Source organism: Chiloscyllium plagiosum, chromosome 16 (assembly GCF_004010195.1).
Source record: "Chiloscyllium plagiosum isolate BGI_BamShark_2017 chromosome 16, ASM401019v2, whole genome shotgun sequence".
NCBI classification, from domain to species: domain Eukaryota; kingdom Metazoa; phylum Chordata; class Chondrichthyes; order Orectolobiformes; family Hemiscylliidae; genus Chiloscyllium; species Chiloscyllium plagiosum.
This window is the reverse complement of record NC_057725.1, coordinates 17,680,439-17,694,452: the sequence shown is the minus strand read 5'-3', so window position 1 is coordinate 17,694,452 and position 14,014 is coordinate 17,680,439. Positions and strand designations below refer to the sequence as shown.

General features: G+C 40.6%; 1 protein-coding gene across 9 annotated transcripts in view; it reads right to left on the bottom strand.

Annotated features, from left to right (window-relative positions):
- Positions 1–14,014, bottom strand: part of lrrc4ca (leucine rich repeat containing 4C, genome duplicate a) — a 994,912-nt gene that overhangs the window by 204,451 nt on the left and 776,447 nt on the right. The gene's annotated exons all lie outside the window — the stretch shown is intronic.

The window sequence follows — 14,014 nt, the reverse complement described above, 5'->3', positions numbered from 1 at the left end:
AGAGAGGCCTGGGTGTCCTTGTGCATGAATCACAGAAGGTTGGTCTGCAGGTACAACAGTTAAGTAGGAAGGCAAATGGAATTTTGTCTTTCATTGCTAAAGGGATTGAGTTTAAAAGCAGAGAGGTAATGTTGCAACTGTATAGGGTGCTGGTGAGACCACACCTGGAGTACTGTGTGCAGTTTTGGTCTCTTTACTTGAGAAAGGGTATACTGGTACTAGAGGAGGTTCACTAGGTTGATTCTGGAGTTGAGGGGGTTGGCTCATGAGGGGAGACTGAGTCGACCGGGATTATATTCATTGGGATTTAGAAGAATGAGGTGGGATCTTAAAGAAACATATAAAATTATGAAGGGAATAGATAAGATAGACATAGAGAGGATGTTTCCACTGGCAGGTGAAACTAGGACAAGAGGGCATAGCTTCAAAATTAGGGGGAGCAGATTTAGGACTGAATTGAGAAGGAACTCCTTCACCCAGAGGGTTGTGAATTTATAGAATTTCCTACCCAGTGAAGTAGTCGATACTAGTTCAGTAAATATTTTTAAGGCTAAGATAGATTTGTTTTGAACAGTAAAGGAATTAAGGGATATGGTGAGAGGGCATGTTAGTGGTCTGAGGCCATACAAAGATCACACATGATCTTATTGAATGGTAGAGCAGGCTCAAAGGGCAAGATGGCCTACTCCTGCTCTTGATTCTTATGTAACAACTTCAAACCAAAAAGGACAAGAACACAGTCATAGTACCAGCAAATAAAGGCAAATTTGATGGTTATTATGAACAAGACAGAACATATTCAGAAAGCAGAGAACCCACATGCAGATACCAACACCTACCTACAGAGGGAGTATGACCCATGCCACAGCTAACCAATAGAATAAACAACACACTAAAGAGCTTTCAAAAAGACAGATTAATAACCAGGACTGACCTACAAAGGATGAAACCAGAGAGCAACAACACCCCAAGATTTTACGGATTAACCAAGTTACACAAACCAGGCATATCACTTAAACCGATTGTGGCACTTCCAGGAAAATCTATCACATAAACTGGCAAAAGAACTCCAACAAAAACTGAAACATCTTATCAGCGGAACCAAACACCCCATACAATCATTACAGGAATTCCTAGACAGCATCAAGAACATAAACATAGACAAGGATGAAGCAGTGATCTCATTCAAAGTAATGGCACTGTTCACTTCAACTGACAAAACGCTAGCCAGAGAGACGATGGCCAGCCTCCTCAGCAAACAGGACAGGTGGCATGATGGGGAACCTAATAGCAAGGACTGCATACTCAAACTACTTGACCTGTGCTTGACGGCACACTTCACATTCAACAACTAAATATATGAACAGGTCAGTGGAATGCCTATGGGCTCACCCAGCTCTGGGCTCATAGCAGAAGCAGTGTTGAAAAGATTGGAACAAACATCCCTCCCACAAATCTGACCCAAACTCTGGATCAGATACAACACTTTTGTAATTAATAAGAGAACGGAGATTGAGAACACACACAGGGATCAAATTTATGAGAGAGGAGGAAACCAACACCCAACTCCCATTCCTGGATACGATGGTAGAAAGAACACAGAATGGTGAAGGCACTACAAAAGTGGTCAGAAAAGCCACACACACAAAGACCAGATCCTGATCGACGACAGCAACCATCCGAACATGCACAGCAAAGTTGCATTTGGACCCTGTTCAAAAGGCCTACAACATACAGCAGCACTCCCAATCTGCAAAGAGAAGAACACTCGGCAGGTCGGTGTGGACTTGTTGGGCCGAAGGGCCTGTTTCCACACTGTAAGTAATCTAATCTAATCTAAGGAAAAAAAACACCTCTACAAAGTCTTCACTAAGAACGAATATCCCAACAATTTCATCCGCGGATGCCTCGCAGACAAATAACGTGATGAGGACATGCCACAACCCAACATGCTAACCACTCTACCTTATATAAACAACATCTAGGAAGTAACAGCCAGACTTCTCTGATGACTCAGGGTCATGACAACCCATAAATTTACAGTCACGCTCAGACACCAACCCACCACAACAAAATCTCTTTACCCACCATGTGACTAATGTAATTTACGGGATTCCATGCAAAGACTGCATGAAATACTATAGGACAAACAGGCAAACAACTCGCAATCCACACCCGTAAATTCCAACTAGCCACTAACCTCTACGACCAACTGTCCCTGATACCCTTACACACAAATGACAAGGACCACAAATTTTACTGGGTCAACACAACAATCATAGAACAAGCTAACACAGGACAGCCAGAGAATTCCTAGAAGCATGGCTCCATCAACAAGCACATAGATCTCCACCCAATATACCGGGCACTACAACAAATAACCAGAACCAGCAACCGGAAGCAGCAGGAATGGAACCAAATAAATTCCAGAGGAGACAGTGCAGCAGTGTTTCACAGGAGGCTCCAAAGCACTGAAGATGTCGCCTAGACAGGGGACAAAACATCAGCAACTCAACTTCTCAGCTTGGCAAACATATCCACAACTATGACATATAAAAGCTCTGATGCTGTTGAATATTGTGGCACAGTTCAATTTAAATGGCATTTAGATTCATGATCTTTCTGAACTATTGCTGTTCTTTAAAAATGATGCTTGGACATAAACCTGATAAAGTAGATAGATACATTAGATGCCATTAACCTGAAAGATGTCTGTAAAAGAGAGCTTGTAAAATATTTCCTGACCCAAGGTTAGTTTAATATTTATTTCTCTACATTAAAGTCTCAAGAAAAAAATCTGTTAAAATTTGCATTCAAACCTTTTATTATGACAAATGTGCACATTTTGTGAGCAAATGCTTGTGTAAAAAGCAATCATTCACCTTAAGAAGATATTAACAGATTCTTGGCTTTATATGGCCATATGAAGTTATGTCCACATGTATTATGGTTAGGCTGGTATCACATGAATATTTTATGCTGGAAATTTACTGCAATTTATTGAGACTCCAAATCTCCAAGAAGCTTAAAGCACTCACTCACGCAAGGAAGTTTTTTTGAGAAAAGGTAAGTTGCAAATTCTGCTGAAAGGAAAAGAAAGAATAAACTTATGCGAAAGACAAGAGCTATACAATAACAGATAAGAGAAACACTGACCTCAGTTTTAAATTTGGGCCAGTGTTCAGCAGGAGAACAATAACGAAGCCTAAGATATTCCCAGGTCTTGGCTTCATTTTAACTCTGGCTGACTTACCTATCCATTCCTGTGGAATGGCAATAGAATCAGGTAGGCAGAAGTGGATACTGCAGATGCTGGAGATTAGAGTCAAGATTAGAGTGGTGCTGGAAAAGCACAGCAGGTCAGGCAGCATTTGAGGAGCAGGGCAACTCAACATTTCGAGCAAGGTTTTGCTGACCTGTGATTGCCCATTAAGTTTTAGCAATTGGCAGCATATGCTGCTAGAGCTATTCTCTTCTGAAAGTTGATGGAGAGTTTTACAAAAGGCTCATGAATATACCTAGCAAGGTTTCTAGCTAAATTCCACTTAACTTCCAGGTTAGGAGAAACTCATGTCCATTTCAGCTTCAAGCTTCCAAATCAAAATTTCAGTTGAGCCACACCAATCTTGAGATTATCTGGGAGATTAGACTTCCCAACCTCCTGTTGAACAGTCTCCTCCCTAAATCCCTCACCCCAAATCCCTTATTTGTACAGCCTGTCAACAGCAACAAAAATTGTATTGCATTTACAAAGCCCTATTAGTTGCACATATTTGATAACGCAACTGCTCAGAAAAATCTAAGCAGCAATTCAGCTATGACCCTAAATCCCTCACCCCAAATCCCTTATTTGTACAGCCTGTCAACAGCAACAAAAATTGTATTGCATTTACAAAGCCCTATTATAGTTGCACATATTTGATAACGCAATTGCTCAGAAAAATCTAAGCAGCAATTCAGCTATGAAATAAACATTTTCTTTAGACCTCTGTCCAATGCAAGCCCATAGTATTTCACACTCCACCTCAAGTCCCAAGTACAAAATGGAGAACTAACCTTGAGCCATTGACAACAATCTGGCCCACCTTGCTGTTCAGGCAACTGAGCTACTCAACCCAGAGATGTCTAACTTGCTGTGACAACAAATGGCTTTAAATTATATATTTTGGAGTTATGGACAGTGACAGTAAATGTAACCTTTTCTTTCCCTCACATGGTATCATGGAGACAAACTAGAGAATCACTAGGAGACACGGAGAGTTCTTCAAGAAGTAGGTCTTTTATTTGCAAACAGAAAACTGTGACAACCAGAAAGTGAATTCTTGATTGCCCCCAAACCTCAGAGTCCGTGGCTCTTTATACCTTTCTGTTATCATGTTTTTGTTAGCTTATCAGCATGCCCAACTGTGTTAGTCAGAGTTATCTTTCTCCAGATATATCACAACCAATAATGTTAGTTCCTGTTTTCTCTCTACTTCCGCTACTATAGTTTTTTTTCCCCAACATTCTACTTGATATTATTCTGATGTCACAAATAGATATTTTACTACCACCTCTGCCACATGGTCTTCCATCCTCAGCCCTACTTATTATTATTCTAATGTCATGATTAGATATTTTACTACCCCATCTACCACAATGATCTTCTCTCCCAGGCTGACACTGCTAACTATTGATTAGATATTTATTGTCATGTCCTAAATATTTATTGTCCCAATCTGTCCAAACTCCCATGATGGTATTTAGGAAATGAGTCTGCCTTTACTAATTGTTGTTATCTCAGCCTGCCATAGTAACCTTTCAGCCCCAGTCTAATTCTGTTAATTGGTGTAGCAGCATTCCACTATCCTTATCTCATCCTACCACAGTGACCTTTTGACTAGTATAGCATTCTACAGACCCCTTGTCACAGATCGCCAGTGGTCTTCATGCTTTAACCTTTCCCATGTTTTCATGCTCTTTATCTTCCATAATGGCTGATCAGGAATTCTATAAATGATTTGGATGTTAATATAAGATGTAGAGTTAATAAGTTTCCAGACAACACCAAAATTGGTGGTGCAGTGGAAAGTGGAGAAGGTTATCTCAGAGTGCAACGGGACTTTGATCAAGGAGTGACAGACTGAGTTTAATTTAGATAAATGTGGTAAGGCAAATCAAGCCAGGAATTATACATTTAACGGTAGGATCCTGGGGAGTATTGTTAAACAAAGTAGGCTTGGAGTGCAGGTTTATAGTTCCTTGAAGGTGGAATCACAGTTAGACAGGGCAGTAAAGAAGGCATTTGGTATGCTAGCCTTCAATAGTCAGTGCATTGAGTACAGGATTTGGAATGTCACGCTGTGGCTGGACAGGGCATTGGTTCGGCCGCTTTTGGAATACAGTGTTCAATTCTGGTCTCACTGGTACAGGAAAAGTATTGTTAAACTTGAAAGGTTGCAGGAAAGATTTACAAGGATGTTACAAAAAAACATAAATTGCTGGAAAAGCTCAGCAGGTCTTGCAGCATCTCTGGAGAGAAATCAGACTTGCAGGTCAGGTGACCCTTCCTCAGAACTGATGGTAGCTTGGAATGGAAGCTGAGGTCTTTTTCCCCAGAGTAGGGGAGTCCAAAACTAGAAGGCATAGGTTTATGGTGAGAGGGGAAGGATTTAAAAGAGACCTAACGGACAGCTTTTTCATGCAGAGGGTGGTGCATGTTTGGAATGAGCTGCCAGAGGAAGTGCCAGACGAAATGATGGAGGCTGGTAAAATTACAACATTTAAAAGTCATCTGGATGGGTATATGAATGGGAAGGGTTTACAGGATATGGGCCAAATGCTGGCAAATGGGTTTAGATTAATTTAGGATATCAGGTCGGCATGGATAGGTTGGACTGAAAGGTCTGTTTCTGTGCTGTATAAGTCTATGATTCTATAACTCTGTGATTACCCCCACATTTACCAAGTGTCATTAGCACATGTTGGATACATTTACAAGTTGACCATGAGTTTCTTTGGCCATATTGTACTGAGCGGGGTAAGAATCAGGAGCTTTTGGCTAAAAGGTTGGACATTACTCTAAAAACCTCCCTGCACATCCACTGCATGATGAAATAAATGGAGTGGCTTTTCCATAACTATTCTCTTCGTGTCAAATTGAAAGTAATCAAACACACCGAAGAGAAAATAATAAGCAGACACATGCTGGCCTGTGCTGATGGACTTATTGTTAAATTATTGTTGTAGCTACTCATGACTAAAGTTGACAAGATGGCCACCTGGGGCTTTTCAGCTGACACAAAATGGCCGAAAGAGGTTGGCGGCTGCATATAGCAGATGTTCACAGCCAGACTTGTGGTCACCATACAGAGTTACTGGATAAGATAAGATTATCCATGGGAAGAAACATCAGAGATATTAATTAGTTTTCTGTAAACAGGCAGTAATCGACATAAGCATTTTAAAAAGGACAATTTGAAAGGCCGAGGTTAGCCACAGTCACAAATTTGTTATTTAGTAAACAGTAGAAGGAAAAGTCTGATCCTACAGTGTTCTGAACTTGTTAGGTAATTGTAAAATTAGAAATGGAAACAACAAATTAGTGTGAAAAGGTTAGGTGCATTCCTTGAGCTATTGTTTGTAGATAGTAAAGAGGTCCATTGCATTATTTGGGAAGTTAAAGTAATAAATGGTGCAAACAGTCAGCCTCTAAGAGATCAAACAAGGTTGTAAAACATGGAGAGATAAACAATTGAAGCTTAAGTACAGATTCTTACATCTAAAGATCAAGGGAAGATTGGCAGAGACAGGTTAGAAAATACAGAATGAAGCTGTGATTATGTCCCCGAGTTATTGTGGAATCGAAACAAATTTTGTTTATTGGTAAAGTTGAAAAGTGATTGAATTTCACCCTCGAATACTTGCTTTGTGTTAAGAAAAGAAAATTAGTATTGGCAAGATTTTAGAATAGAAACAGGAAAAGAACTAAACTCTGGTTTAAAAAGCACTTACAATATGAGAATAGCAGCATTTGTAATTGCAACTGCATGTCAGTAGGTCTGTTTGTTTGATCTGTAGGAATCCTGTAAAATCTCTCAGGCTGAGGTGAGACAGCTGTTGTCTAAATCTGTCATTGTGTCAGAAAATTGTATTAACTTCATATTAGAATTAATTTTAATTACTTTTTAACAATTGGTGGAAGTTAATATCCTCCATACTCAAGTTAGTCGAGAATTTGGAGGAGTTCTTAGTGAAAAGCAAATGTTTGTGGTTACTGGCAAATTGTGCAATGCAGCTGGCAAATGACTGGGAAGGGCTCTAACTGTCAGAAAAATGGTAAGATCCCAAAGACAGATGATGGAGGTATCTGGCAGACATCATAAGATTATGGGACAACCTAGGGTTGTCCATGGAGTTGTCCAACATTGAGTGTATGCTTACTGGATTGGGTATATAGATTTGGGGGATGTGGCTTAACAATGACATAAATGTTGTATGAAACTATTGTAAGGCAAGAGGTAAAAAAAAGTTAGAGTGTCATTGATCTCTCCTTTGACCTGAGCTGTACTTAAGAGGGATCTGTACCCAATGTGAAAGCTAGAGGTAGAGCGGTCTCTGGACTCTCCCACATGAGCAGTAACAGAGCTCTGAATCAAGATTGCTGTATTGCTGAACACAGAATTTAAAGTTCCTCTTTGATATTTCTTCCTCCAACAAGGAGCCACAATATTATTGAAAATCAACTATAGAGAAGCCAACCACCTTCCCTCACATTCATTTGCCAAGCCCTCACCATCAATAACCTTAGGTTTACCAATGATCACAAACTGACAGCCATATATATGCTATGGTTTCAAGAGCTGTTCAGAGGCAGCAACCCACTCCCTGACTTCTCAAAACCCGTCTACAAGGCGAAATCAACAGTGTGATGGCATACTCTCTACTTGCCTAGATGTGTGCAGCTCCACAACACTCAAGAAGATCAATAACATCTCTATATCGATAATACAAAGCAGACTATAAAACAGGACACCAACTCGCAGAACATTTCAGGGAAAATCTCTGGGATACACACACCAAACAACCCCACTGCCGAAGACTTCAACTCCCATTCCCACTCTGCCAAGAACATGCAAGTCCTGGACCACCTCCACTGCCAAATCCTAGCCACCTGATGACTGGAGGAAGAACGCCTCATCTTCTTCCTTGGGACCCTCCAACCGCATGGCATCAACGTCGACTTCACCAGTTGCCTTATCTCCCCTCCCCCACCTCATCTCAGATCCAACCCTCCAACTCAGCATCGCCCTCTTGAACTGTCCCACCTGTCCATCTTCCTTCCCACCTATCCACTCACCCTCTGCTCCCACCTATCACCATCACCGCCCACCTTCATCTATCTATTGTGTTCCAAGCTAGCTTCCCAACAGCCCCACACTCTCTCCTCTTTATCTCTCAGCCCCCTCCCTCCACCCCAACACCCCCACATTGCAGATGAAGGGCTTATGCCCGAAACATCGACTGTCTTGTTCCTTGGATGCTGCCTGACCTGCTGTGCTTTTCTAGCTCCACACTTTGAGACTTTAAAATTAGTAAATTAAACATTCACTCCCTGGACCATGATTCACCGCGGCACTTTCGAACACAAGGATCTGTCAGACTAAGGTCAGCAAATGCATGAGAGCACCACAATCTACAGATTCCCCTCCAAGTCATAAACCATCCTGATCTGGAACTAAGTCACTTTTCTCTCTGTTGCTGTGTTTAAAAGCCAAGACCTCCCTTCATAACATTCAAATTATGAATATGTATATATCTGATTGAAATCAAATGTTTAAGAAGATGGCTTGCTTTGACAAATTTCAGATGGGCCACAAATGCTGGCTCAGCCAACACTTATGAATACATGTTTTAAAAAAATCTTATAAGACTGTATTTCTTTAATATCAAAAAATTTACATAATGCCTTTCATGACCTCTTGATGTCCCAAAATATTTCTCAGCCAATTAAGGATCTTTCAAGTGTAATTGCAATTAAAATGCAGGAAATGCAGCAGCCAAGTTACACACAGCAAGACTTCAGAAACAGCCAGGAAAGAAATGACAAATCATCTGCTTTTGATGTTTGATTGAGAGATAAACATTATTGGTGACATTGCCAGAAATCTCTGCTCCTCTTTGAATCATGTCATGGACCTTTAACAACCACGGGGCTTCAGTTTGACACAGTATTCGAAAATGAGCACTTCCAACATTGCAACACTCCCTCAGAGTTGCTCTGAAGTGTCAGCCTGGTGAATACGCAAATTTCTGATGTGGGAGTTGAACACACCACCTTCTGACTCAGAGGTGAGCCACTACCACTGAGTCAAGGCTGACACTTTGAACACACCGCAGGTGTTATTATTCACGCATCAGTTAAAATTTGTGTGCACGATTGTTTAAGAGTTTGCTGACATGCTGCTGAGCTATTTAAAACATTTGCAGTTTACAAAACAAATTACATTAAAACTCGTTTTTGTGTAGAATGGCAAATGGAATAACCTATCTGTATAAGTGCTAAATAATGATCAGATTTAGATGTGTATAACAGTGATTTACACTAACATAATTTGTGATATTTTGCTACATTGCTTCCACAATTGTTTTACAGAAGAAATCTGAAACAATTGAATGTTACTGTTTGTCATTTCCCTCCTCATTTTAAATCGTCTGCTTCAGAAAGCTGTCTATTTATTTATCCAGCCCTTGGATACCAGCACAGATCTCAGACATGAGGTAGTTGAACCTCTTACCAGTGAAGCAGATTTCAGGCATTTTCTTTACCTTCCACTTGCATCCCATTGGAATATCTGCAAGGAGGTTGACAGCAATTCATAGTCAAAGAGTCTCATTTGTCCTTACTATATGTACATCTTCACTCCCATTGGATTCCAGTGGCAGTCACCTCCTGGAGAGGGAGCAGTGCCCAATCCTTCTCACGCATTACCACTATGCCAGAGATCACTCCACACAGGCACAACAAAATTGTCCAAGTAATTTGTTGACTTGGAGTGGATCCGACAAAACACTTTGAAAGCTCTCTTTCAGGAGTTTAAAAAGTGCAATCCAGGCATGTCTACAGCAATACTGGGGAGTAGGGGTCAGACAGTTGGCAATGTTGGTTGGTAATTATGAGTTAAAACAAAGAACCATAAACACAGGTATGTGAGAGTATGGGAAGTTTCACAGATCAGAAAGAGACCAAGGAGAGGTGGATGTTCTTAACAAAAGTTGGGATAAGAAAAGGAAGCCAGGTAGACAAAGCAGACCTGTCTCTGACATTTAAAAGAAGGAATCTAAATGGGCAACAGACAGAAAGCTACCTCAAATGATTCCAGAGTGGAAAGTCCAACCATGCGGAAGGAAAATCACTGGTTCTGGCATTGATTGCAAAACCGATTTTTGAACTGTTGAATTCATATAGTGCCATTCAGCCCATCAAGTCTACCCCATCCCTCCAAAGAACATCCCACCCAGACCCATCCTCCCCCCAACTTCAAACCTGTATTCCTACATGTCCAATGGCTAGCCCACCCACCCTGGGCACTATAGCATGGCCAATCCATCTAATATGCACATCTTTGGACTGTGGGAGGAAACCAGAGCACCAAAATGAATCCCACACAGACACAGGGAGAACATGCAAACTCCAAACTAACAATCACCGGAGGATGGAATCAAACCCGGATCTCTGGGTGCAGCGAGACAGCAGAGCTAGCCACTGAGCCACCATGCCACTCAATGCCATGCTTGTAACATGAAAGATGGTCAGTGGTGAATGATTTGGCTGGCAGCAAGATTAACTACCCCCAAGCAGAAAAGGATAGTTCAGAGAGACTGGGAAAAATGGGGGAAAGCCAGCAGCAAAGGGCACAAAGACCAGAAACTAAGAGAAGTTCAGAAGCCTTACAGGGAGCAACAAAACTCATGAGGGTTAGCCTCACTTAAGAAGGTTCAATAGGAATAAACTGGACTAAAGACAGGTCAGCCTTATCAGGAAGGGTAACAAGAGAACCCAAATAAGCTAAAAGGCTAGAGTTATGCCAGCGCTCATAAAATCTGGAATAAAATGGCCAGGAAAAGTGACTAAGCAGACCTTAGGGGTGGCATGGTGGCTCAGTTGTTAGTACTACTGCCTCACAGCACCAGGGACCCAGGTTCGATTCCAGCCTTGGGTGAATGTCGGTGTGGAGTTTGCATATTCTCCCTGTGTCTACATGGGTTTCCTCTGGGTACTTTGGTCTCCTCCCACAATCCAAAGATAAGCAGGTTAGGTGAATGTCACTCTAAATTGTCCATAGTGTCCAGGGATGTATAGGTTAGATGCATTGGTCTGGGGTAAATATAGGGTAGGCGAATGGGTCTGGGTGGGTTACTCTTTAAAGAGTTGGTGTGGACTTGTTGGGCTGAAGGTCCTGTTTCCACAATGGAGGGGATTCTATTCTAAATTTAAATCTAGTTTACTCATATCATCACGTGTAGATTTCAACGATGACCACAGAAGTTCTCAGTCTCATCAGGAGAAAGTGAAGATGAAGCCTCACTTTGTGGAACAGCCACAGGGAAGTATAGCAGAAGATGAATATTTATTCAATGACAGTAGAGTTCCAGGGAAATTAGAATAGATTAGGGGAAAACTCACCACACAACACAGAGGAACCATACACCATAGCAAACTCCAATGGTGGAGAGCACTGGAGGCATATCCATTGAGAAATCAAAGAAACAAATCATGCCCGAACCTCCAACCACTCCAATCAAGTTCATACAAGATTCAATGAGAGCAAGGTGCAGGATGTAAGTCTGGACACCCAGCAGGAGGCAATTATCAGATTACTCCATAAAAACTCCCAGAAGACTAATTCGTGAAAATGCTTGAATCTAACACATGGATTATAATATTGGTCAATGAAGGGTTAAAACTTTGAAAAGGGAGGACAGCTTGGGGATCAAACCCACTGGTTTTCCCGAAGCATGTTTTGAACCCTAGTTAAGATGAGGGAGCGAATGTGGAATGTGTGTGTTTTTCTCCCTGTTTTCTGTATTGTTATTTCATATTGACCGGGAAATGGAACAATCACTGCAAACAATATTGCTTGGTTCCTTTCTTCTGATGAGAAAGTTTCACGATAGTGGTAAAGTATGTATTATCAATTTTCAACCTCCATTGTCAGTTTTCTACCACGGACTCTCATGAACTAAAATGGTTTTAAAATGAAAATACACTGTATTAAAATTGCCATAGTGATTACCTTATCATAAGTTGGCCACGCTCCAGAAAATCAATTCAAAATAAACAAAGTTAACTGAACTGAAGTTAACTTCTTTATCAAAGGAGACTGAAACCAGTCAGGGGTGAAGAAGTGTATGTTCCTATATTTAGTTTATACCTTTCTGATAGGTTTCAAAGTTTGGAGGGGAATAACTCACTAACAGTTATCCAGTTTAGAAAGACAATGATCCCAGACATGAATATCTGAATGAGGTGTGTTTCAGGCAGCTGCTTTGGTAGAACGTTGAAATTGGATTTGTAGCAACAGAATTGGAAGAACTCTCTTTAACTCTGTAGGAACAAATATAATTGGAGAAATGCTAAAAAAAACACACAAAGCTATCTGCAATGTTTAGAGCAGCTTCAGGATACCACTATTCACCCATGGTCTCAGGTTAACACTTCACACCACTAGGACACCTTAAGGACTTTAAATGCCATTGTTTTATCAACTCATTTGCATTGCACAACACCCCCTTTTAACATAATTTTTATGAGCTGTGTGTATGGTCTCTGTTACATTTTCTTATTTTTGCAATTTAGAAGGTGATAGAATTCATTCATTCATTCAAGAAAACCTTACAAATGGCTCCTTGATTTGTTTCTCATTAACTGGTTAACTTCATTTTTATTGAAGTGAGCCATATGCTGCATGTTCAAAAGATGAGCACATTGTTGTTGCAGCTACCCGAGGAGGTTAAAAAGTCAGGAGCCTATTCCAATCTGGCTGTGATAAATGTAGTGGTTCCAGCAATGATACAGAGGTGGGACATAAATTAGGGAAGACATAACAAATTGGAAATACTAAAATATGGGTTTATCTGGAGGTCTTGCTGAATTAGCAGACATTAAAATCCGAAAAGTAGTCAGACTTCAAATTGTGGTCAGACATTCAAAAGAAGTCCAAAACTAGAGGGCATAAGTTTAAGATGAGAGGGGAAAGATTTAAAAGGGACCTAAGGGACAATTCCTTTGTACAGATGGTCATGTGTGTATGGAATGAGCTGCTGAAGGAAGTGATGGAGCTGGTACATTTACAGCATTTAAAAGTCATCAGGATGGGTATATGAATAAGAAGGGATTAAAGAGATATGGGCCAAATGCTGGCAAAGGGACTAATTTATTGAGGATATTTGTTTAGCATGGACGAGTTGGACCAAAGGATCTGTTTCTGTGTTGAACATCTCTATGACTTTAAGTGAAATGCAGCATGAGATTCCATTTGTGAGGTCGGTATGCACCAGACCAGACCTCCTCAAAATATTTTAAGAAGATAGCCTACACCCTAACATCTTCTTACCTTAAAGGCAAATTTAAAGTGTTGTGTTCCAGTTGCCATGTGACTGATCAAACTACTCAACGTTAAGCAAAACATAACTCTATAGTTATAATACAACAAAAGAAAGAAGAACTTAGAATAACTTAGCTCTATTGGAAAGCTAATAGAATAATAGATACAGCAACTAAAGGTAGTTCTCCTATTACGCCATAGTTGCATTCCAGTGAAACGTCACTTAGTAGAAAGTTGTTTAATAGAAATTATGTGGCCAGTGGGATTAGGGACAGATCAGCAACAAAAATCACTCACAATTGCTCAAAAATCGCCCAAAAGTCTAACACAAAGTATAGCACAGCCTGAATGAAGGTTGAAATCATATTTATTAATGAAACAAAAGTAAATTTAACACAGTACACTTTAGAATGTAAGATAGCTGCTCT